The sequence below is a fragment of the Miniopterus natalensis genome, chromosome 12, assembly GCF_054644295.1.
Source record: "Miniopterus natalensis isolate mMinNat1 chromosome 12, mMinNat1.hap1, whole genome shotgun sequence".
Classification (NCBI taxonomy): domain Eukaryota; kingdom Metazoa; phylum Chordata; class Mammalia; order Chiroptera; family Miniopteridae; genus Miniopterus; species Miniopterus natalensis.
This window is the reverse complement of record NC_142092.1, coordinates 55188174-55212777: the sequence shown is the minus strand read 5'-3', so window position 1 is coordinate 55212777 and position 24604 is coordinate 55188174. Positions and strand designations below refer to the sequence as shown.

Below are 24604 nucleotides of genomic sequence, written 5' to 3'. Positions count from 1 at the left end.
AGATTTACTAATCCCGTGCTGGCAATACAAAATTAGTAATAAAAAAACAAAGTCACCTGCCATTAACCAAATCTAATCTAATCATTCCCGCAAGTAGTAATTTTACTCGGGGCACTTCAACCTCCAACTTGGCCCAGCATGCACAAGAAATGAACTAATGATGCAGGCCTCATGTACAAGGGTCTTTGATAGAAATGCAACTCCTTAGAATGGGCTGGGATGACATGTGAGGATTAAAATCAGAATTAGTTAACAGGACAGTAAAGAGAAGAAGTCTTTCATTTTCCATACACATACGATTCTGCCTCACTGGGCCTGCATTAACATGGTCTCGGCTTCAGAAAGGCTTTGACTTTCCTGCTATTCTCCTAGTCTTGCTTTAACACATACTCTATATTAGAATGCGTTCCAGGAAGCATATGGCAATAGAACTAGGTCAACCATTAACCAAATAACAGGAAACTGCTCTGCAGCGCACACCCTTCAAAAGCTTGCTTACTGAGCTGGCTCTTCAGAATATGTCCTTCAGGGAGGTTGGAACTAGCAGGACCCATGGGTTTCTTTAATGCTGCAAGGTCACCTCATACCTGCAAGGCTTCTGCACACACTAGATTTTCAATGGTCTAAATCATTCCATTGAAACATTCAAGAACTAAAGTCAAAGGTGAAGAAGCATGTTTTCAGAACCTGCTTGACCATCTTCAAAGGACATGACTGTGACTATGGTCTGGTTCCATTGCTTCATTCTTTCAATTCTGTTAAATTGGTAGGAAACACTATATACTCATCTTTTCTTTTCTACCATTTTCCCCCTATATTCCTTGAGGCGTCCATGCCACCAATTTACCCCATGAAATACATGCCCCAATCCATTTAGGCTTAATAAGTCAAATAAAGCCTTGGAAAAAGATCTGTCTTCCTTTTTCACATAAAATTACAATGAGTTTCCTCCGGAGCCATCAGTCTTGAATCGCTGAGTATTCCGGAGTTTGAAATTTTCGTCTTCCAGGAGGAAGTTTCAGCCTCAGTTCTACAAAAAATAACTTTACAATGCCCCGAAGAGTCGTTCATTCAGGATCATGCTAGTAACTACCAACAATCACACTCTCCTTGGCTTCCATAACCTAGATTACAAATCCAACATTCTTACTTTCAAAATATATTTCATATGGATACTGGAGTTGGGCAGTTTCCCTTGATGAGGAGCTTATATTAACTCTCATTTTTAAATTAAAATGTCAGTGCCAAATCTCCACTTATGGAAGCTGAATGATGAACGTCTAGTGATATTTGGAGTAGCAATCATTGTTTAGAAGACACTAAAAGATATAATGTTCAGTTTCAGAAATCCAGGTCTATTAAAGGAAGATATTTAGGAGCAATATGACCTTTCAAAAAGTGCTGGACCTGGTTACTGACTCAACAGACTGACTGTACAGCTGCCCCAGGCACTGTGCAAGGCACTGCCGATACAGGCAAACACGGGAAACTCTGGGACTGCCTTTCTGTAGCTTCTAGTCTAGGCCCATTCAGTAATTAATCATGAGACAAGCCAGTGGTTGGCTTTCAAAGTTGATTTAAATTTTAACTAAGGTCTTTTTCCCTAAAAACAGTCAACAGGGCTTCATGGAACACCAATATAAAGAATGGCACAAGAGGCTTGCAAGAGTTGTTAAGACTGTGCAGTCTTTGGGATTCTGGACACCTAAATATCTCCCATCTATGCTATTCTTGGGAGCTGTCAAGTTTTTCTTTTAAAGGAGTTGGTTGTATAACCACAGTCAAAACAAAACAAAAACCCAGAACGTCATCTAAGGAATTTAATAAATAATCTATTACAGAATGTTCAAGATAGTGCAAACAGAGGTTAAGGTACTTTTCTTCCCCTTTACAAGATTTTGGAGTCATGTTTCATAGAGGAGCATACTAGCTTTTAAAAGTCACCATACAAAGTCACTGTTCGGCCCCTAAGGACAAGAAGTTAAATGTTTATCGGTCCCACCAGTACAAGCTTCAAGGAGCCCCTCACAGGGATTTCATGTGGACTCCAGTGTACTCTGACTTGTAATCTGATAGTCACTGTTTAATAGTGCCCTGTCTATAATAAGTGTTTTAGAAAAACTTAAGAATGGGAGAAAAGAAAATTAGCATTATTATTTTTTTTAATCCTCACACGAGGCTATGTTTACTGATTTTTTTAGAGAGAAGGGGAGGGGGGAGAGAGAGAGGGAGGAAAAGAGAGAAATATCAATTGGTTGCCTCCCCTGTGCACCCTGACCGAGAACAGAACCCAAAACCTTTTTGGAGTACAGGACGATGCTCCAACCATCTGCACCACCCGGCTGGGTCAGGAATTAGTATTTTTATCTGCCCACTGCCTGTCTGCACAAGATTTACATTCATGATCTAATTCCCCACAAGAAGCTTACAAAGTGGATTTTTTTTCCAGATAAGGAAAGTGAGGATCAGAGATTATTCACCTGTAGTCACACAGCAACTCTCTGGCTCTGAGGTCTTTCTTTCCACTACATGCCATGGCCCTCACTGCCAAGGTCTTCATGGGCCTCCAAACACTGATAGCAACAAGGGTTCCCTTCTCTGTGGTCTCTGTGCCAGTCAAGTGTTCCTTCCAAGGATGAGAGCACACTGCTCCCCACACAATCTCCAGGCCCCTCGAGAGATGGTCCTGTGTTTCTCAGAGTGCCCAAACACTGATGATGGAACAAGGTCAGGCCAGTTTCTGAGATACAAAGCAAGATGAACTCAGCGGGTCCTCCTGCCAATTGCCCTTGTCCTTACTCATCTGCAGGAGCATGCCAAGGCCTGCCTGGAATGACGCAGGCAAGGGTCACCATGGGTGATCCTATACCCCTCCAGACTGCTACAAAATAAAAGCTTGGTGCTGAGACAGGCTGGCTCCTTGCAAACCCACCACCATTGTTTCGTAGGAATCAAACTTAAAGAAACTATTTGCATCTGTCAATCTCCGAGGTAAACCCAGGAGACAGGAAGTAAAGCAGAGCCTAAAGGTAAAAAGTCTGGGACTCTGTGGACCCAATACAGCTTGGAAGTCAAAGTCCTTATATTTTTGGCTTGCCATTCATTCACAAAGAAGCCAAAATGTTTTATTTTCCCTTTTACTGAAGTTCTGACTACAAACACATTTAAATAGAGAAGTACAGATGAACATCATAGTTATGAAAGGCCTAACTTATGCCATTAATAAAAATGTACCCCCACAAGCACTCTTTCTACTCTTAGCCGCTCCACCAGACCAAGCCCAGAAAGGCAGGATTGCTGAAATGTAGAGCTACTTAACATAAACAAACATAAAGGCCACACTTGAGTTAGGAGATGTGGCTAATTTTAGATGACTGTTTTGTATGTGATGAAATGGAGCCTGGACTTCTCACTGGTTTAATGCAACCCTCGCGCCTACATTTAACCAACTCCACCTCAACTTCTTCTCTACTGTGGAAAACAAGTGGTAAGGCAGCTGAAAGACGGAATTCATTCCTGCGCTGTGAGGTCTTCACAGGCTGTCCGGTCTGCTCCATGGCTTGACGCTGAGAGGAATTCAGCTTTTGGGAACATTTGATGCTAGCCGGGCCTAGGAGTGTTTCTGCTGATCGGCATCTGAGAGCATTCACTCAAGAGAAGCTGTGAAAATCCTCCTGAGCAGGCAGCAGAAATAGAGAGAACTGCTGGTGATCAAGTGCCACTCGGTTGCTCCCATTCCTGAGAAAGCTCAGGAATACTCCTTGCCTTGAATGCATACAGAACAGTCAGATATTAAAAACAAGTCAGACATCATGTTCAATGGATACAAGAATCCGCTTTTCCAAGAGTCAGTGACTTGCTCCCTTGCTCTCCCTTTAACACAGCTGTGAAGTCCACTGGATGTCCAGCCAAGTGTACTTGTGAATTTCCTCCCCTCTCATGCCAATGAGAGGACCCGGTTCCAGCCTGGTGGCTTGATGTACTTGCTCATCAGTTTTCAGGTTTCACAAGGGAAAACAATCTACCCCTCAAATTGGAGAAGCTTTCTTTCCAGAACTAGACAATCCTGATGGCTCTCTCCAGTAACATAGCAATTATGTAATTGCATAGCTTCTGTAGAATCACTGGAACCATTCTGCAGCCTTCTACTGACTACAGCTGCAGCACAGTGCTCCGAGATGATTGCAGCCTTTGAACGGATGACCGGTCTCAAATCTGAGCACAAAGGGGTGTACAATGGGATTCCATCTCAAACACAAAGACGCTCCTGCCTCGCGAAGCCCCTTCTCCTCCTCCCAGGCTGTGCAGCTAACTCTCGCCTTTGCCCGCCCTCCATGTGTGCAGAATGTGGCTCGTTCCGTTTATGCAGACAGGTTCCAAGAGAGGCAGAAAATCAGCTGAAGTTTTGCCACGGACCATGCACAAGGTAATCATTTAACACATAACATGGGAAGCTCCAGAAGAGGACAAGATGCAGGGGGGCGGGAAGCATCTCTCTAGGCTTCCTGCACTGGCATGAAATGAGTGCTTCCCTTCCTTCTGCCAGCTCCAATCCTTCATGTTGACATTACACATCCTGCACTGGAGATCCACCCCCATGCTGCCGCTTGCCCAGCTGAATTATCTCCTGCGTCACAGCGGTGGTAACAGAACTGCTGGCTCGGCAGACCTGAGAGCACCATTTCAACGCTTAATGCACTCAGCAACTGGACATATTACCAGTGCGTTGGGGTTGGTCTGTGGCCTTCTCAGCAGCCAGGCAATACTCGACCTAACCTTCTGCTAACCAGATGGTTGGTTTGCCTCTTGAGACCAAACCATTAAACTTTACTTTTATTAAATTCTATGAAAATGTGGGGACAGTTTACAGCAGTGTGTCTGGTTCATCTCCAACAGGGTTGCTAAGAAGAAAATGACCTAAAAATAACTGGAAACTCTACTACTTCACACCAACAGAGAACAAGATATTTCGAAGTAAATATTTAAATGAATGATCTGCCAGATTATGTACCCCAGCAGCACTGACTTACATGCTTAGCAAATTATATTATAAATATATACAAACAAGACAGAGAAATGCATGCATCTAAAGAGGGATCCATTTCCCACTGCCATCACCCAGTTCACCATCATCCCGCTCCAAGCTATTTAAATGTGGCTAAGGACACCATCTCCATCATAATCACCTTGATTACCAAAACAAAGAGCCTAACCCAACTGACAGACAGCTCCCACATCCCATGGGTTCGACCACCTAGGCACACTGCAGGCCTGCTAGGTACACAAAAGGCGCTCAATAAATGTTTGGATGACTAGGTGAGTGGGCACTTGCTTCTTAAATATAACAATCTTATAAAACACGTTCTTTCCAACTCTGTCGTCATCCCACAACTGCTAACTAGGCGTGCAAAGCCAGGCAGCAGAGGAATGGCCAGGAGCAAGCCATCTGCCCCAGAGGCACTGGACGGCCACTACCAGAGCACTGCAAATGAACTGCAGAAGTGGCCCTTTATTGGCTACCTGGCGGGGGGGGGGGGGGGGGGGGTAGGGTGCTTTACATGCACTATGCTCCTTGGCCTTCACCAGAGAGAATTCCATCTTAAGGATAAACTGGAGACTAGGAGAAAATCAGGAGCTTGACCCAAATTAAGCCCATCATTTTTTTACTACTTTGCAGTGACAAGTAAGGAAGGATCCCACCATTTGTAAAGAACTGCATCCTTGGGAAGGTGGCCCTCTCAAATATATCCCTAAGTCCCAGGAAAACTGGAAAAAAAATCTTTCCAGTCCCAGAGCTTTGCAGATATCCTAGGAAGTTCTAGTTTCAGTTCCTACTGTGTTTCCCTACATTTCTTACTCCACTGAGACCATTCTATATTATTATAACCACTACCACACCCAAAGTTACTCCTCCTCTCCTTTAGTTTTGGGGTCTATCCTTTGAGGCCAAAAATCTCTCATTTGAAATCATCCTAGAGAGCTGAACTCTGGTAAATAAATGCATTGCCTCTGTCTGTCTCCTCCTCAAATACTTCTGGACACAGTTTTAAAGTGGTGACTACAAAGTTTCTTATAATTAAAAAAAATTCCACAGACACCTTTGTCTCTGGAAATTTTCAAAATGTAAAAATATATAAATACAAAACTCTTCTTGGGTAATCTGCTTTTATAGGTGAAAAAAAGCACTAGGTTATTTTACCAAAAAATCGCATACATGTCCTTTCTCTATGCCACTAACATCACCACCACCACCACACACCACCACCATGGAGGCCACCGATGTTCTTCTGACTTGGAGCACACCAGGTTAGGGAAGTCCTGTTAGGTCCTATCAACACCACTTCACATTTTGAAATATCATCTACCCTGAAGGCACTCTAAAATTAGCCTCCTTACCCTGAGATCTCAAAGCATCTGATATTACAGTACACTGGTAAGACCAAGTGGACATGGACTATTAAAATAAACATTTGCACAGAGAAGACCAGAGCAATTCTCAGCAAGGCCACAGGACAGTCCTCAACTAGCTCAGAGCTATTTAAATGAGGGAAGCCACAAAGAGGCACCCAAACTTTTTACGTGACAAGATAGCCAGTATTTTCATTGCAGTAAGTACAATTTTCTTAGACAAGACATTTTTGCCAGAATGACACCAAACAATAGAACAGTAATGATATCTTTCTTCCCAAAAGCTCCCAGAAGTTCACATTGATTAAAAAATTGTTCCCTCACAAGACTCCAGGGAATCATTCTGCAAGGTTGGCTTAGGCTTTGTTACCACATAAATGTACTTGTCCAACAGGACATGGCATCACCTTCAGGTTGTTCACAAATCCCTACTGAACACACACACGTGAGATATGGAGTGCTAGGGGTCTACAGTCAGGCAGGCAATCTGGAAGAGTCTACATGTGAATGGGCAACAGCAATGAGCACTGCTCATCAGTAAAGGCAGATACAGCACAAAATTAATCAGGCAGGATTCAAAACATTGGGTTTAAGACCAAGGATGAAATAATTCACATCTGGCAAAGCCCTGGGAGAAGATCTTGACCTCAGTTTCTCCATCAGTGAGGAAGGAAGAAATGAGCACTTTTTGAGTACCCATTATGAACCAGGATGCTTATACACATAATATTTTTTAGTTCTCTGTCAATTCTACAGACTCCTATTATTATCCCCATTTTATTGGGTAGGAAATCATGGGAGAAGAGAAGTTAAGTGACTTATTCCACGTCACACAGCTAAGAAGGGACAGAGCCAAATTTCACCCTGTGCTTGTGTAGTGCCAAAGAATGCGCTCCACCCTTTACATGTTACTTTCTTAATGAACATCTCTGCACGAAGAATGGCACATTTACCCAGGAATACTGAGAGCTTTGCACTCCCATGGTTTCAGCAAAAAAAAACAAAGCATCTCTCCCAGAGAGAATATATGTATATACAGCTGACCCTTGGGGGGGGGGGGGGGGCAACTGCCTTCACAGTCGAAAGTCTGCATATAATTTAAGTCAACCCTCAGCTTACAGATTCCCAACCACAGATGAAAAAAATATACAAAAACACATTTACATATTTATACACACACATCTACATCCATACACATATACACCCATATATACGGTAGCCATCTACCTATCTATACTCATTCATACACATGTACCCCCATATATATGGTAGCCAAGTTCCTCGTAGTTCTCCAGATAGCTCAACTGCATTGAAGTTTAGCCATGGTATGCAAATTTTCACTGAATTATTTTTCCATAGAACTTGTATGTCAGAAAGGGAAGGCTGCCAAGTGACAATCTGGCCCAGTGATTCACTGTGTCACACTACCATGCCCACTTCTGATACAGGTTGTTGTTTGTATTTCCTAGAAATCATTGTCTTCATTTGGGAGATAAACAGCAAACAGTGTCCCCAGCAATGACATGTTGTTTCTGCAAGAATACACTGTCTGCAAATGTCATGAGTTTGGGGGGGAAGGGGTAATATAAAGTGGCAAGCTCTCACTCTTCATTCGAAGACCTTAATGATCTCGTGATAAGGCAGTATCTTAAACACAGATGACTCTCTTGTTCGTTTTAAGACTATGCCTTATAAAGTAAAAGATCTATTCAAATGAATCACATTAAATCTACTGAGAAGGCTTCATGTGCTGAGGAAAAACACAATCTAGCCAATTTTGGATTTTAATGAAGGTTCCTATTTGCTGGTTGACTGATGTTTTCCAGTCATATATGACTCTCAGAACTTTTTTTTCTGTAAACAAGCTATACAATATGCGTATGGTCATAGACAAAATAATATTGCCACCCTCCTTTCCACTGAAGTGGGGAAAAGATGATGAAGGTGTCCAGAAGGGAAAGGGGACAGCAGGAGCACACTGGGAACATTGGAAATTCACCTCCCTTCAGAAGCTGTTTCAAAAACGATCGCTCGCTAACACTTACCTGTGCTGGGGTCAATTCTGGTAATTGTAGTTGACGTCTAGAAACAGGGTTATGAATATAATTATCATGAAGCAGCAACTGGGCAATCATAACCTAATTAAACCCACTGACTAGATTATCGTTTCTCCCCTAATAATCACATAACATTTAACACTTGCTAATTTCAGGACCTATGGGTGATGCTCATTCATATTAACAAGCTACAGCGACTGGTCAAAGAAAGAATGGGTGAGGTACTCAGACACCAAGGGAAGGGGCAGGGATGAATTTCAGGAGCAGCAAATATCTATTCAATACCACTTCACTTCTCTGCCCCCCAAAATTTCTAATTGGAGGCAAAGCCATGGGAGAAGAATGAGTGATGAGAACTTCCACCTAAGTTCTGGATACAATTCTGCTTTCTTAAGCATTCCCTATTTTATGTGATCTATACAATGTGCTTTTTCACATTACAATGGCGTCTGTCTTTCAAGACGTGATTTTCCTTTCTTTTCAGTAGAATGGAGGACTCCTCCCCTGGACCTAAGTACATAAACTTTCTACATTTACCTCGGGGACATGCTCTGAGACTTCCTCTCCTACCCCACCTCTCACAATGAGTGTATTCTCAAATTCAATGTCCTATTCCCAACTGGGTGTCTCTGCAGGCACACAGATAAAAGACCCAATTTACCTTCACTTTATGCAAAGCCGGAGAGTAGCTTGGGTAGATGTCTCTTTGAAGAAGTGGAAAGTTGAAGAAGCGGGTTTAAGGACTGGTCTTTGAGACGGGCTCCTGGGGGAGTATCTCAGATGACTAGGCACCACTGGCTGGGGCGATGCTACCCAAGGCTGAGTGGAATGCTTACTGCTCTTAAAACAGAAATTCCACCTGGAGAACTGCATGCTTCCATACAGTTTAATTTTACCTCTCTTCACCTATGGAGTTATTTTTTATGAGCCTTTTCCCATACCTTAAGAAAACAATGGTTTTGCTAAGTTTGGTAGATAGTATGAATGACGTGTAAACATGGGTGACTCTGTGGCCTTCTCTTGTACACTGTACATACAGGACACATGCTCACCCTTACAAAGACCTGGGTATGAGTCTGGGGACAGGAGATCACCTAAACAGCTCTGTAACAAAATTTAAGATTTTATAAAACCACCACTAGTTGCTTTGAGGTTAAAGAGTCTAGTCAGCAATTAATGCCCAATTCCCTGTCTTACAGAAAAGCTACTGTCCTGAATATCACAGGGATAGCTGGACCCATTCCATCTCCCTTAGTACAGCTTGTTACTCTATTAAGGGCATCTGTGGTCATCCATGAACAGCGGCTTCCTTACTGTACTGTGATGTTTCAGGGAGAGGCAAATAAAACCAAAACATTCATCATGTCTCCATGGTCTAAATAGAGCACATGGTGATCACTGAAGGGCGTGGGGAACACTAGCACCCAGCCTTTGAAGAGTATCTGCACTGTTTTCCCAAAATGACCATTAGACAGTGGAACTAATTTTCAAATATGTCTGCGTGGCTTCTGAAAACCTCTCGTGCTTATAGTCACCAGAGCCAATACAGGGCACTGAGACTTTCAAAAGGAGCCCTAAGAAGGCAAAAAGCCAGACTCTTCTCTACTTCAAAAACAGTCATACAGCATATCTGTCTGCCACAAGACAGGTGCTCTTTTTAAATATCCATGTGTAGAACTACTTTCCACCCCTGAGCTTGATACAGTACAATTAAAAAATATTTATTCTCTAAATGTCCTCCTACATGGTCTCTTGCTCCCACCCCACACCATCTTCTCTATGACTCAGAAGAACACAAAGACGATACTCTTCAGTTAAACACACTTTGTCAAGCTATTACAGTAAGTTATACCTCTCATATTAACTAATATATTACAATTAATTTTCCATTATGGTCAGATTTCCTTCCAGAACACCAGGATATATTCCTGGCATAAGCAACTGGAAGAGATAAACCATCAGGAACATAGCTATTAGCATACTAAGTAATAACCAAGGCCAGTTCCCACCAGCCAAGAGCCAGGAGGTAATTCCCCCACCCCCACCCACCCCGTGTGAATCCTGGCTCCCCCATTTCGTAGCTCCATGACCTTGGGTGAATTACCTCCCCAAACCTCTGTTTTTCTCTATCATATGAACAGTGTCTGGCTCATATTAAATGTTAAACAAGCATCATTTAGTATGATACGAACTATGAGGCACTCCAGGAGGGGAAATAGGGTTTGTCAAAGGTCTCCGCGGTCTTCCCATTTTAGAGAGGAGCTGGCAGCGCTGTCTGATGAAGCAGTCACATTCTCCCTAAAGATGGTACTCTTAGCCAGTATCAGAAGGGACAATATTTAGTTGACAGCAGAAAGGTGGAGAGGTTCTTGAAGCTGAACTCTGACATGCAAATGAAAATGGTCTCTTCCACACAGATCCCCTTCCCATTTATCATTACTAAATAATAACTAACAGTCTTCTGAGAAGATCCCTGAAGATAGTAACCACTGAAGTGGCTTCTGGGTGGTAAGTACTTGTAATTGAAATATTTGCATTACGTATAGCTGGTTTCTATTTTTGGCCAACTTCAGTTTATAATACAGTGTTCAAACATTTTTACCCTGCATGAGGGACCCCTAGATCAGGTCTAATCTGGGCTGAGTGGTTGACGCTCGATTGCTCACTAATTGGTCCCAACACAGAGGGATGATGTAATTAGAGGTTAGGATGGCTAAGCATTCTTAGCCACAGTGGCCTTATTTTGGATTTTAGAATGGCAGGAGTGGATTGACAGACCAGCCTGTGACACCTGGCTGAAGTAAATGGCTTAATCCCAAACTAGACACCAGGTTAGTTGTCACAGTCCATTCCTTTCCCCTCTGAAATAAGTACATCTTGGTTCCTCATTTCTTCTAACACCCAGAGCGTAGGTCAAGAAGCTCTATGGATAACTCTAGAGAGGACTATCACATTTTCTGCTCATTAATAATGCAGGTATTTACTGCTGTGCTCTAGTCTCTACTTCGTTCATTTTCCAGGAAAATCTCCACCTATGCCTACTTACCCAGTTCTTCAAGTTTCTGTCTGTCCTTTATCAGAAAAGCTGTATTTGTAAACCTAAAGTCACATAAATTGTCTTCCAAGCCCAATTCTGTTTTTCACAATAAGAACAGACCACAGAATGTGGGTCTGAGCACTGGTCTTCATATTTCACATGCAATAGGTACCAAATTACAAGGTCTTTTTCCACTAGCTTTATTGTTTTCTTAAAAGCAATGGCTTTTCTTCCTCCTGGAGGCTCTACCCAGTGGACAGGCCTCTTCTATTTTCACTTGTCAATCATTCCCCTGCCTCTCTTCTTTTCCTTCTCCCATCCAGGCAGTCTCTCCTTCCCAGCAAATTTCCACCACGTAATTATGGCAATGCTTTAGCCTACTTTTCTGTTAGCTTTACAACCCTGTCTATTTTCTACTTGTGCTGATGCTACTGTTTGCTTTTCTGACGGGCTAATCCGTGTATCCTTTCAAGGCCTAACTTCCCCTACCATGATAGCAGCTGGAGCTCTAATTCACAGGTGCCTTCCAAAGCTTTTCATTAACAATAGAAATGAGATGGCTTATAAGCCCATTTCTTAATCTGCAGGTGAGTATTGGAACCTTTGTGCAGCAAACATCTTTCAAGTATCCCACATTGTGCCACTGCACAATTATTTTCTGAGTAATAAGTACAATGTTATAGGCACATTTGGAGTGTTAAAGGGAGACTGTTCCCTAAGAAGGAATCAGCTCCCCCACCCCTGGCATTTCCCAGCTTAAGAGAGAAGCACTCGACTGACATGAGCAAAACTGAAAAATAATGACTTTACTCTCTTAAATCTGAACAGGGAAGAGAAGAATTCCAAAATTTGAAGTCCTTAGCTCATGTTCTGGTTCAACTGGCCAGACGAGGGCTTAGGGAGTGAGTGTGGCCTCCCCCAGCTGGGCTCTGTGGCAGCTAAGCCTCTCCACAAATCCTGGGCTTAATTACTTCTGACACAGTTGTCTGGCCTGGGCCTCCAGCTCCTTTTGTGCTCAAACCAATCTGAATGCAACAGTAAGTCCTTGCTTACTCATCTTGGTCAAATGCTTAATTTCCTACTAAGTGATCCTAAAACATTTAAATCAGGATCCATTGATTCCTAATAGAATTTTCCTAATAGAATCTTCCCTTGCATGGTCTTTGTGAAAAGTCTACTCGAAAGCCTGGCAAATAACTTTCTGAATTAAGTGGTCTTCATCTCAAGAATTTATTTTTGAATAAACAAGTACCTACCAACCTTTCCTTCACCCCCAAGTGCAGGCTTTGCTCTCTGAATGAAGTTTGGGGTTAAGATGTGGACAGGCAGAGCAGATGTATTTTATTAATATCCAGAAGCAACATGCAACGAACTGCACAAGCAAACACATGAAAGCAAGGAAATCAATACCGAAATACCCATGACCTGGCACAAAAAGAACCCTTCCATCCAAGAATAACTCAGGAAAAAAAAGTCTCCAGCTAGGAATTAGGCAGGAATGCTTTGAAGACACCAAGTAATCTGCTCACCAGAATTAAAAGACAATGCATCTGCAGGTGACCACACTGGTACCTTTTTGCACCACAGCCACTCTACCTACCTCTTGTCTCTCCAAACCCTGAAAAAAACCAACTTTGTGTTGGAGTCACACATCCAAAGACTAAAAATCTTATGGATGCTTCAACTGCTGAGGACAAGAGCCCTTAGAAAGTAGATACATTTTATGATAGTATGTCCAAGCAGAAAATGTAAATCCAAAGCACTTCCAACTGACTTCCTATTTATCAGTGTGTGCAGTTCTCAAGATACAAAGTTCAAGGGGACAAAAGATTCAAAAGAGCTTCCTAGTCACCTGCAAACACAATCTCAAGTCATAAAAATCCATTTTCCCTCATGTGGAAACTTCTCCTCCTGGGTCTTATAAATCCAGGAGACAGTTCAATTTAGGATTATCTTCTCTCCAATGATCCCCCCCCACCAAACTTTTTTTCTTCCCTTCAGTACTGGCATGCAGACCATGCTGTTTTAACTTCTTTCCTGTTCTCCCAGTTCTTCTGGAACATTTTATTTTCGACAGTCAACTCATTTGGAGGAGTGCCACACTGAGGTTCAACTGTTTATAGCGTTAACTGTGTTCCTGCCAGAAGTCCATATCCAGCACTACCTTCTCCAGACTGCCTCCCTGGATTGAGAATTTATGCTTTGGTTTGGAAGAAGCTTAGAAAACGTGGAAACTTCCAAACATCACTCTTCTGTACAAAATTACTTTCACCCGTCCAAGAGGAATCAGAAGTGGAAACCCATCTCACCCTTCCTAAAGTATTGACCCATGTCTCTCTCATGGTTAAATATTGCTCATGTTGCTGAAATGTCATTTTAAAGGTGTCTTCATGTATATTGGGAATGGGAAATTGCTAGCCATTGGTCTGCAAGAGAGAACTGGGCTCCTGGAAGACACATGGAGGGCACGTTTTTGGATGAGTACAGAACACTGGAAAATCACCAGTAATTGTCTGAGACGGGATTTCACTCCCTTGGACATTCATCAGTATTACAAAATGGCATCTCTGAAAGGAGTCAATTTAAGTTTGTACCGTGTTGCAAAATAGATCCTCAGAGTCCAATTGTGGGCACTTTTGTAAGCTGCAATTGACCCAGACAAACTTCCAAAGAAGGGTTTTGAAAAGGATTCCCAAGCCCTGGGTGACAGAACCACAGAGAAGACGACAGTGCAAAGCACAGCTACAAACCCAAGAGCTAAAACTTGACCAAAAGTCATATGCATGAAATAGGCCTCTGGTGTGTCACTTCTACAAACGAAACCATGATCAGCCCAGGGTTCCCCAACATGTTAAATCAACTGCCCCACTAGTGTATGATGAGTGTCTTGAGATGGTGTTTCACAAACCGCTACAATCACATGCACTGGGGCAGCAGAAAGGGTACTGGGTTGGGAGTCAGTCGACCTGAGTTCTAGGCCTGGCTTTGTTACAGCTGAACCTTCTGACCTTGGGCAAGTCACTTCAAGTCTCGGTGCCAGTTTCCTCTTCAGTAAAATGCTGGGGGAGGGGAAGATTTGCAGTTGATGATCTCTCTAAGGCACAAACAACCGGCTTCTCAATGAGAAGCTCTTGCTGGTGAAGAGTAAATACTCAATACTCATCATTTATGGTGCACCTCTTCATCAGCTTTTAAACGATTTTCTGTTAATTTCTACTTGGGAAATAATATTTTTGTCCATCACCCCAAAACCTCAGCTTCATCTCCGTGCTCCCTGGAGTTCTTTCATATTATAATAAATGCCTCTCTTCTTTTCCTTTCTTATTTTTTTAAGCAACCTTCCCCAAACTAAGAATTGTGACTTGTGCTATTAAAAGAGCTCAGAACTTCCCATTTCCTTGCTAGGGCTAAAATTAAACTGTCCATTCCTTGGGGCCCAACATAACATCTGCCAGATGTCTTGGCATATCACACAAGAAGAGGAATTTTGTTCTAGCACTATCTCTTCTCCTTCTCCATTTTCTCATAATCAATTAATAGGTCACTAGCTAATGTTTCTCTCAAGGCCACCAACTTCCTAAGTATGTGAATCTCACCAAAGATACTTGCTTTCACACATACACACACACTGACAGTGATTTTCCCCTCCAGTTCACCAGATTTTAGCGACAGGCCCTGCTAATATTCCCCTCCTAGGCCCCCCCCTTCTGAATTTCCTTAGTTCCCATGTACCAATCATCCACTTATACACTCCTGTCAGGTCCTCTGCAATCTGAGTTCATTATTTATATATTTCCTAACTTGTGAGTGTGGCATTGTGAAACAGCACCTCTGTTCTCCAGTCATCAACCTGAAACACTCAATACGGCTTTGTCAATGCTCTGTCCCATGAGGCCGTGAACTATTAAGTCTGATAAAGGCACACACCACAAAGAAGGTAAGTAAGGTTACCTTAACCAAAAAAAAAACACACACGAAACTACAACTCAACACCAGGAAAGAATTCAAGATAGACTAGACCTTATTAAACTCCATCACACAGAAAATAGAACTCTTACCCAAGGCAACTTGACCATCCTTTGCTTTCAGGAAAACTGACCACAAGTACTCTAAAGTCCATTAGTAGAGGTGGATTTCTTTTCTCCTACTGTCTTCTAGAAGACTCATTAGAAAGATTTTATATATTTATATATAAAAAGTTTATTTATTTAGTGTCTAAAAGTTGTCTCTCACTCCAAAGGGGGAGGGGGGACAAGTCCTCAGGGAATGTGATCAATGAATCAGATGGACATAAATCTAATGAGATATTATGGACTATGAAGTTCCAACAAGAATCTTTTTTTAATGACAGCATCATAGCTCCCATATATTTCTCCAGAATGATTTCTCCTGATGACATATTAGAGCTAAGGCAAAAATTTACATAACGAGCCTCATCAACTTGATGTCTCAAAAACAAAAAGGGTCTCTGAGCTTTGACACCAAATGAGAATGTTCAATTTGATACTCTTTTTACTTTTCATAATGGTTTTTCCAAGATACTTGTCCCATTTCAAGTGTATACTCTAGACAAACACAAGAAACCATGAGTTTAATATTATGGTGCTCCCCATATTGATGAAGGGGATCAGAGGTGGGACGGGTCTATTAGGTAACCAGTTATAGAACATATTCTCAAACTCCAAAATGCCTCATAGATTCTTAATTCTTTCCCTCCAGAAAGCTCAACTCTATAAAGACACCAAAACGTTTGGTTGCAAAGTAAAAAATGCGGTGAATCAAACCGCTAGACTGGCAACCAGTTTGTCAGATTGTCCCCCCACTGAAATAAGTAATTAAGCAGTTGTCCTGGTACCAACAACAAGGTACTGTGGAAGTCTGTTTCAAGATCAACGCATAATATATGTATGTTATACATATCTGGTAAATTAGATGCAAAATTACCTGGTAATTACTTTCCCAAATAACTCCCTTATTCCATTTGAACTTCTGAGTTTGCACATGTAGCATCCTTATATGCACTAGCAAATTTCAATAAAACATTGATGACATTCCACTTAACAGCAGAGTAATGGGGATCAAAAGATAATACTGAAAAATGAATAATAAAAGGTATGATTCCAAGTAAGATTTTTAAAGTGCTCTTGGAGAGGCCTAGGTTTCGAATAAAGCAGCAGAGATCTTAAGAGAAGTATTTTTAAATGAGCATACACATCAACTGAAAAATCTTGAAAACCATACATCTTCATCTGCAAAAACAGGGTTTTACTTCGTTGACCAGGGACAATTATCAGCTAAAGACCCATGTGTTTCCCCCTCTCTTTTCACACCCCTCAGAAGAACAATAACCCTCAATTAATGACACAACAGTTTGGTTTGAAAGATGTGAGGTTGTCATATACAGCATTGTGCATTCACTGAATGACACTGCTACCAGCTACTCAACAGGAATATAATTGCATCTGGAATCTAAAACCACTTCAATATGCACAAAAATACTGTAGACATAGGGAACTACACACACATACACACACACACAAATCTGACACAGAATGAGAAAGCAAAGCATGAAAAAGGCTGGTATAAGTCGCTCACCAATGTGTTCCTTGTCTCTGTTGAAGCTGGTACCTTTCTGTATTCCTCCTTAGTTGAAAACAAGGTCTAATCAGCTTCCTTACAATACATTAATTGGTTCTGAATCTCCTCCAAGTTTTCATTCCACCGTGGAGCCCCTCCTCACCTATCTTCAACAGTCCATCTAAAATTCTTCCAACATCTCCCCTCATCCTCAAGATGGCTACCTTCCCTAATGGAAAAGCAACGTCTTCATGGTTGGCTTTTATAACACCCTCAAGCACTGCAGGATTTAGTTCTGTACTTGGATCGATTGCATGCATTCTCTAGAACTAATCTGTGAAGAACTCCAATCAATGTGCGTGGGCCGAGGTAGGACTGGGTCCTTTCTTCAAACCCTCCTCACAAAATGTCCTCCCCTAAGACTAATGAATTCCTCCCAAATAAAAAGGTGAAGGGACCTGGACGTAGGTTTTCTCCACCGACATAATCTTTTTAAAAATTAGTTTCCATAGTGACATTGTTAAGAAGACATCTGATATTTGTGAAGACTTGCCGTACTTGAGAACACAGGAAAAAAACAGCAGAATGGAAGGCAAGGGGAGAAACAAAGGAACTGAAAAGAAGGCCTCAGACACAAATGGAACAACCTGAAGAGAAACGTAGACCCTGGAGGAACCGGTGTCAGTCAGGCTTCCTGAGATCTGGAAGGGTTTGTTGTTGGTTTTTTTTATTTTGTTTTTCCCCCCCAGAGATCCACCCAAACCAGACAATAAAGTCTTGCAATGCATCAAAACATGATGAGAGCCAAGCCCAGAACTCCAGAATCTCAGCTGAGGGCCACCACCACCAAGATCACAATGAGGAAATAACATTTCCTGGTGACTTTTCAGGAGACCTGCAGCAGCCTGAAGTTGTGTGAAGACCTCAGTGGAAAACGTGTTAAGGTTTTGCCTTTCCTTTCCTGAAGGAGGTCAAAACCCTCCAGGTCCACTCAAAAGGAAAAAAAACACAGAACAAAAAAACAACCAAAAAAACCAACAACACACCCAAAAGTTTACTTTAAAATGGAAACAAACATCTCAATAACTTGAGAAAGCACTCCTTTGGTGGGAGAAAAATCTGAGCAGCCCTTAAAAGCCCCTCATTTCCTTGCATAATGAACAGACAGTGAGGAACCACCACAAGATTCCCCCCAGGAAAGGCAGAGAGGAGGCAGGCAAGCCTCCTCTCCTCCAGCCACCACCAACAGAGCTTCAAAATGGAGACATCCATAATTTTATAAACACTTCTCATCTCAGCTTTGTCTCCTGGAAACCCGCTCTCCTCCATTTTCTGGTGGAGTTACAACATGACACGGCTTACCTGACTCAGTTCCCAGCTCTCCACCAAACTAGTCACTTCCTCCACAACCTGCGAGCCCACCTCCAGAAACAAAACCAAAGCGCACCCAACAGCCAACACACGCTCAGAAACAGCCCCCCCGAACCCAGGGAGAAAGCCCCAACTGGTTGGTCTTTTCCCATCCCAGGCGCGTGCTTAAAAATGAAACTTTTTTTTTTTTTTTTTTTTGGGTAGGGGAGGAATATAAAAGGAGCTCCAGGCAGCCTGCCTCCCTCCCTCTCTGGAGGTTAGAAGCTACAATGAAAAGAAAATGAGGGTTCCTTCAGGAATGGTGAAAAGCCTGGAGAATGAACGTGAGAAGGAGCTTTGTGTTTTGGAGTCTGGACTGGAACCAAAGCAGACAGCTTGCAAATGGAGGACAGGGAGATAAAGAAAGGGAAAGAGAGGGGCTGCTCCAATGGGGGGCGGCTGCGGCTTCCCCTCGCGCCTGGAACGAGGGCAGACCCCTGGGAACCGCACCAGGAGGGAGGCGACCCCCAGGCCCCTGCCGTCTTGGCTCCTTTCCTCAGGAGAGCCAAGCGTGTGTAATGGCTTCTCCTCTCCAGAAACCGTTGTCCTCCACCAGACGCTTCTGAACCCCCAGCCTGGAGACAGCTCCTCAGCTGCTCCTGGACCTGCGCCCCCCGCCCGGCCCGGGCCCCCCGCTCTTCGCCTCTGTCCTCACCAGCAGCAGCAGCAGCAGCAGCACCAGCAGCAGCAGCAGCAGCCGCCACCCCCGACACATCCCGACCCCGCATCCCAACTTCGGAGACAGAGAGAGAGAGAGCCAAATACCTGAGGAAGAGGGGGGTGCCAATCCGCACGGGTTTGCCATCGGGCTGGGGACAGGCAGACACAGAGGGGGAAAGGAAGGAGAGGGACAGAGAAAGAAAGAGGTCAACCGGCTCGGGTCGGGGCGGCTCGGAGCGCTCCCTCCTCTGCCCCTCGCTCGCTCCCTCTGGCTCTCGGCTGAGGTCTCCTCGCCTCCCGCCCTGCGCCCCCCTCTCGGTCCCTACTCCGGTCCCCGCGCTCAGAGCATCCGTCCTAAGCCTCCAGCTCTCTTCTCACTCATCTTTCATTTTCTCTTCTCTCCATAGAACTACACGAAATTAATTAAGCCACCGCGCTCCGCTCCCCCCGGCAGAAGGAGCAGCCAGCAGGAAAAGCACAGCCACCTCGCTGCCACGGCCACCGCCACCTTCCCCACCTCTTCCTCCTCCTCTTCCTCCCTCGCTTCTCCTCCTCCTCTTCCTCCTCCCCCTCTCGCTCTCCCTCCTCCCCCTCCTCCGCTCCCTCGCTTCTCCTCTCCCCGCAGCCAGTCCACGCAGGGGACTTCCTCTCCTCCCGCTCCACCCGCTCCGCCAGCCCTCGTCGGCCGAATGAATGAGCGCGTTGGTGCGTCCGCCGCCCCGCGCTCCGCTCCCGGGGCGCTCGGACCACCCCGAGGTGCCTGCTCATTGCAGGAACTTACAGCAGCCGCGGCCCGGCGCCGGGAGGTGTTTCGGCTCCTCCAGCCCCGCCGCCTCCTCAGCCTCTTTCTCTTTCTCCTCTTCCTGCTCGGGTTATTGTTGTGGAAGTTGTTTGGGAGTCTCATGTGCTTCTGCCGGGTCTCAGCAATGGAGGATCGCCATCTTCCCTGCCTTCCTCGGCTCCTCAGACTCGCTGCAGCTGCAGATGACCTGAGATATCCGTCTCTCTCCCTCTCCCTCCCTCCCTCCCTCCCTCTCACTCTCTCTCCCCTCTCTCCTCTTCTCTCCTCTCCTCCCTCTCCCTCGCGCGCGCTCTCTCTCTCCCTCCCTCTGTGTCTCTCTCTGAATAATGAGCAACCAGAGGGAGAGAGAAAGCGAGACAGAAAGAGAGAAGGAAGACAATCTTCTCCTGCCACACAAAACGCCGGAGCACCAGGGGGTGCGCGAAGCCTTTCTAATAACAACAACAACGTGCGGGAGAGAGGAAGAAAAAAGAAAGAAAGAAACGGGCAGAGGGCTGGGGGCAGGAAAGGGAAGAATTCTCCAAGAGCCGGAGAAGAGCAGAAGCTGGAGGAGATGCTGAGGCTGCGGCTGCTGTCCCCCCCCTCCGCCCCCCCCACCGGTGAACCCCAGAAGGAGGCAAGGTGGTTGCAAAGTTAAGACCGGGACATTGTCTTTGTCACTCAGAGCAACGCAGAGCCAGGCCAGTGAGATACAAGAGGAGGAGGTGGCGGCGGCGAAGGAGGTGGTGGCAGAGGAGGAGGAGGAAGAGGAGGAGAAGGAGGCAGAGGAGGAGGAGAAGGGGAAGAGGGAGATGAGATGAATAAAGACCTGCGGGGAAGGCGGTGCGAGGAGCGCGGCGGCCCGGCGGAGACGTGCGCGCTCGCGCCCCGCAGGCGCCCGGCCGCCCCGGCCGGCGGAGGAAGCCCCCGTGAGGACCCTGTCCCGCGGCGCATCGCGCGCCCACCCTCAGCCCTGCCCCGGGGGCCGAGCCCCGGCCCCGGAGAGTGCCTCGCGCGCATCCATCTAGAGGCCAATCTTTGCAGAGAACAGACCTGGGGAACTCGAGGTTGCAAGTCTAAATCCAGATCAACCACGTGGGGCTTTTTAATCCCTTTCCAGTTTGCGGCATATCTCCAATGAAAAGCTAAAATTGTCCATTACTGGCACGTATTTTGAGGTCTTCTCCCCCGAAATAAAGGCTCATTGTGCATTTTATTTCTTTTTCTGATATGGAAAGGGGGTGGAGGAGGGAGAGAACCCATCATCCCGAGCCTCGGAACCACCACTTTCTTTTCCTAACTTGTGAAATGTTTTGACGGCGCACCAAAAGAAAAAAAAAAAAAAAAAAAAGCCTACTTAAATAACTTTACACCCTCCTGCCCGGCGTTGTTTGCACTTTCTGGCTGATCATCTAAAGGCTCGGAAAGTAACAATCAGCGCTCCTAATGATAAGGTGTCATGGTGTTGAAGACAAGAGAGCCAAGATGAAGCTTTCACACCTTGAATTTTTATTTGGTGTAATTTTCCCCCAATCGTTCTGACCTATCCCTATTGCAAAGGAGTGCCCCCCCACACCAGGTGGAGCATCTCCTAAGGCTTTAATCTGATGAGGGGCGCCCGGGAAGGGGGGGGGGGGCGCTAGGCTACAGTATTAAAATCAATACAGCAAGTCAGGAGCAACTGAAGTTCAAGGGCATGGGCTGGTTGTACCATTTCTATTTCTCGCATCCTCGAGTTGGACATCAACAGCCTCGGGAGAGAGAAACACGCAGCGCGCGGGGCAGGGACCTTAATTAAAGTTTCTTTTGTCCGTGTCTGAATTGGGGGATGTCGCCGGATTCCTTTGCATTGGGGAGCGCGCATCCGGTGGAGAAGGCGCGGTGTGGAGGACCCAGGGCAAGATTGCCCCCTTTCAATACTCCCTCCCTCCCCCTTCCAAACAACAGTCCAGGAAGATGTATCCATAAACCCGTACAATAAAGGGGGAGGAGGAGACGCGCGCGGAGTTGGTTCCTACCGGATAGCGGGGCTTCAGAAACAGACCTGACTCCTCAATTTCCTAGATATTCCCCAACCGTTTATTCTGGGGCAGAATCTCTCACCCAGAGGCACGATTTCACCCCCCTCCGAGTCAACACTTCCTGCCCTTTTCTCCTCCCACTCGCATTGAAAAGCCTGGAAGCCCTAAAAGGGTGTTGATGGCGCGGGTGATAAATAAATAAATAAATGACACTCTACGCGTGCGGTGGAGAAGAAAGGAGGGGGAGGGAGAGGCGAGGCGGAGAGGGGAGAGAAAAAGTAGGGAGAGGAGCACGGGGAGGAGGAAGCGCAGAGGCGAGAGGCGGACGGGATCCAAAGAAAGAGACGGGAAAGAAGAAAGGAGAGGGGAGGACGGTAAGGCCGTTCAGGACTGAGACGATCCCGGCTTTGTGCAGAACGGGGAGGGCTCTCCCTTCCAGGTGCCTGGAGGGACTTGGGGAAGTCCTTCTGTCCCGAGCTCCTCCCCCACGGGACCCCAGGGGTGTCTGAGCGCTGGCCGCCGCTCCCCCATAAATTCCTCGTGGCAGCGAGAAGAAACGCGCCAGGTCTCCGCCGTCCCTTCCAGCGCCCCGGCTGATCATTTACCTCTTTGTCTTTAATAAAAAGCTGACTTTTTTTCCTGTCAAGCTCTGCACCGGGAAAATAACAATCGTATTTCAGGTTGAAAGCTCCTATTACTGCTGGGGTTTTTGGAGGTTGTGATCAAATCTTCTTCGACGTGGAGGTACCTTCTTTGGGTTGGCTTGGGTCGGAAATCCTAAGATGGGGGCCGCCCTTCCCCCGGGGGGCAGGGGCGCGGGGAGCCGGGCGGTGGGAGAGGAGGAAGAAGCGACGAGGTCAGAGGAAGCCCGAGGCTCCCGGGGCACCGTAGGGCTTCCCGCAGTCGGGGAATGAGCCCCGGGGAGGAGCCTTTCGCGAAAACGTGAGCGCGCCCCAGCACGCCTCCGACCTCGTCAACCCGCTTGGCAGGGGCCCGGGCGGCGGCGGGCGGGCCGACCGCGGTGAACTCCAGAAATTAACCTGCGCCGCAAGGAAACGGGCTGCCGCCCTTTCGCACTCACCTCGAGCGACCGAAATAGCGAGCTCCCGAGCGGGCCGCGGGGGACCTGGCTCCTCCTCCCGTCCCAGGAGGAGAGCACAAAAAGGGGAGATGGACTTGGAGATGGCCCCGCCCTTCAAACGCTCCAATCCTTGGAAACCAAGCCTCCTCTCCAGGCTTCCACGTCTAGAAGGGACAAAGGCAGCGAGGAGATCCAGAGACCGATGGGGGAGATAGGTGGCTTTCGGGCTTCTCTTGCGGGTGCACTGGGGTGGGGGTGGGGGTGGGGGTACAACGGCTGAGTTTCCATCCCAAATACAGGATGGTCTTTAGAAGACCACCTTCAGGTTTAGGAACAAATTGATTTCCCAAAGCCATGAAGCAAACTCCTGCAAAACTCGCGCATAGCCCAGCTTTTTGAATGTGGGAAGGCTAAAATTTCAATGACTGATCCCATACTTTTTTTTTTTTTCCTTCGACTTTTTTTGGAGTCCCACTGTATTGACTGCCCAACGAAAATAATGGAAAGCAATGAAGCATGGTTGGGCAGGGTGGGTTTTCTGTTTGCTTGTTTTTATTGGGGGCAGTTGTCTTTCCAATGATAGCAAAGCCATTGGAGAAATAAAAGTCAGTCAAGGAAAGCGCTGTGGCTGAAGGTTTTAGTGAATATCTTGATAAACTTGGCACTTAAGTAACTGTAATTATGCTTTGCCATTAGCGGACCATTAAGATAAACAGAAGAAAGTTCACACCTCCTGCTATTTCATTCCCTAAGAATATTCACAAAGATAATACAAGCCTAGTCGGTGGGTTATCTTCTCCACCAGGACGGTTAATTTCTCAATTTTAAAATAGAAATGGAAAAGATTTTGCACACAGCCAACAGTGTGAGGGAAGTCTGTGGGGACAAGTTGACTCCGTGAAATTTGCCTTTTGTTACTGTACCCTATGCCATTATCCCCTGGAGTCATATGGGATTTCAAGACTTTATTAATGATCCAGGAAATATGAATATGTTGGAAGTCTGGACTTTCTTCTCCATGGGTGAGTGGCATACAGACTCCTCATAAAGGGAAATTATGGCTCATCAAAAGAGTGACTTTATGAGCATTAATAGAATAATAAATCTTGCAATTTTAGTTCAAGAAACAGTGGAATCCTATAATCAGAGTGACCCATGCAAGTATAATCCTCTTACTTGCCCAGCTCTAGCAGGATAGGAACAGTCTATCAATCATTTTGATTTTTAGAGGTTTAGGAAGGGAAGGCACCCAAATCTCTTAAAGAAAAGTGTTTATGAGGGGACAGGGGGTTTCGGTCACCTTCAGGAAGGAATCACGGGAAGAAGGAAGAGTTGGTCCAGAGGCTACATTAAGAAGATAGAATTTCAACTGAAATAAAGTGTATAGGTGTTCCAATGCCATTGTTTCAATTTTCACATTCTATCATATAGAAAAGGAAAAGTCTTCCTGCTTCCTGAAAACAGTACCAAAAAAAAAATTTCAGTTTATAACCCCACTTTCTAAATCCCAGCTGGAAAACTGTTCAAGCTGATGATTTTAGCAAAATAAAGAGTAGATGAATAGAAAGTATG

General features: G+C 45.3%; 1 protein-coding gene across 9 annotated transcripts in view; it reads right to left on the bottom strand.

Moving 5' to 3' along the window:
* Positions 1-22971, bottom strand: part of ZNF462 (zinc finger protein 462) — a 132021-nt gene extending 109050 nt beyond the window's left edge. For 5 of the 9 annotated variants that reach the window (XR_015715415.1, XR_015715416.1, XM_087822798.1 and 2 more), the window contains exon 1: positions 19255-19353. The gene's annotated coding sequence lies outside the window, so the exon portion shown is untranslated. Of the gene's footprint in view, positions 1-17097; positions 18956-19254; positions 19354-19930; positions 20189-22556 lie in introns of those variants that run through there. The other 4 variants (XM_087822802.1, XM_087822799.1, XM_087822806.1 and 1 more) reach the window with 4 other exon arrangements.
* Between the last annotated feature and the right edge of the window lie 1633 nt (positions 22972-24604).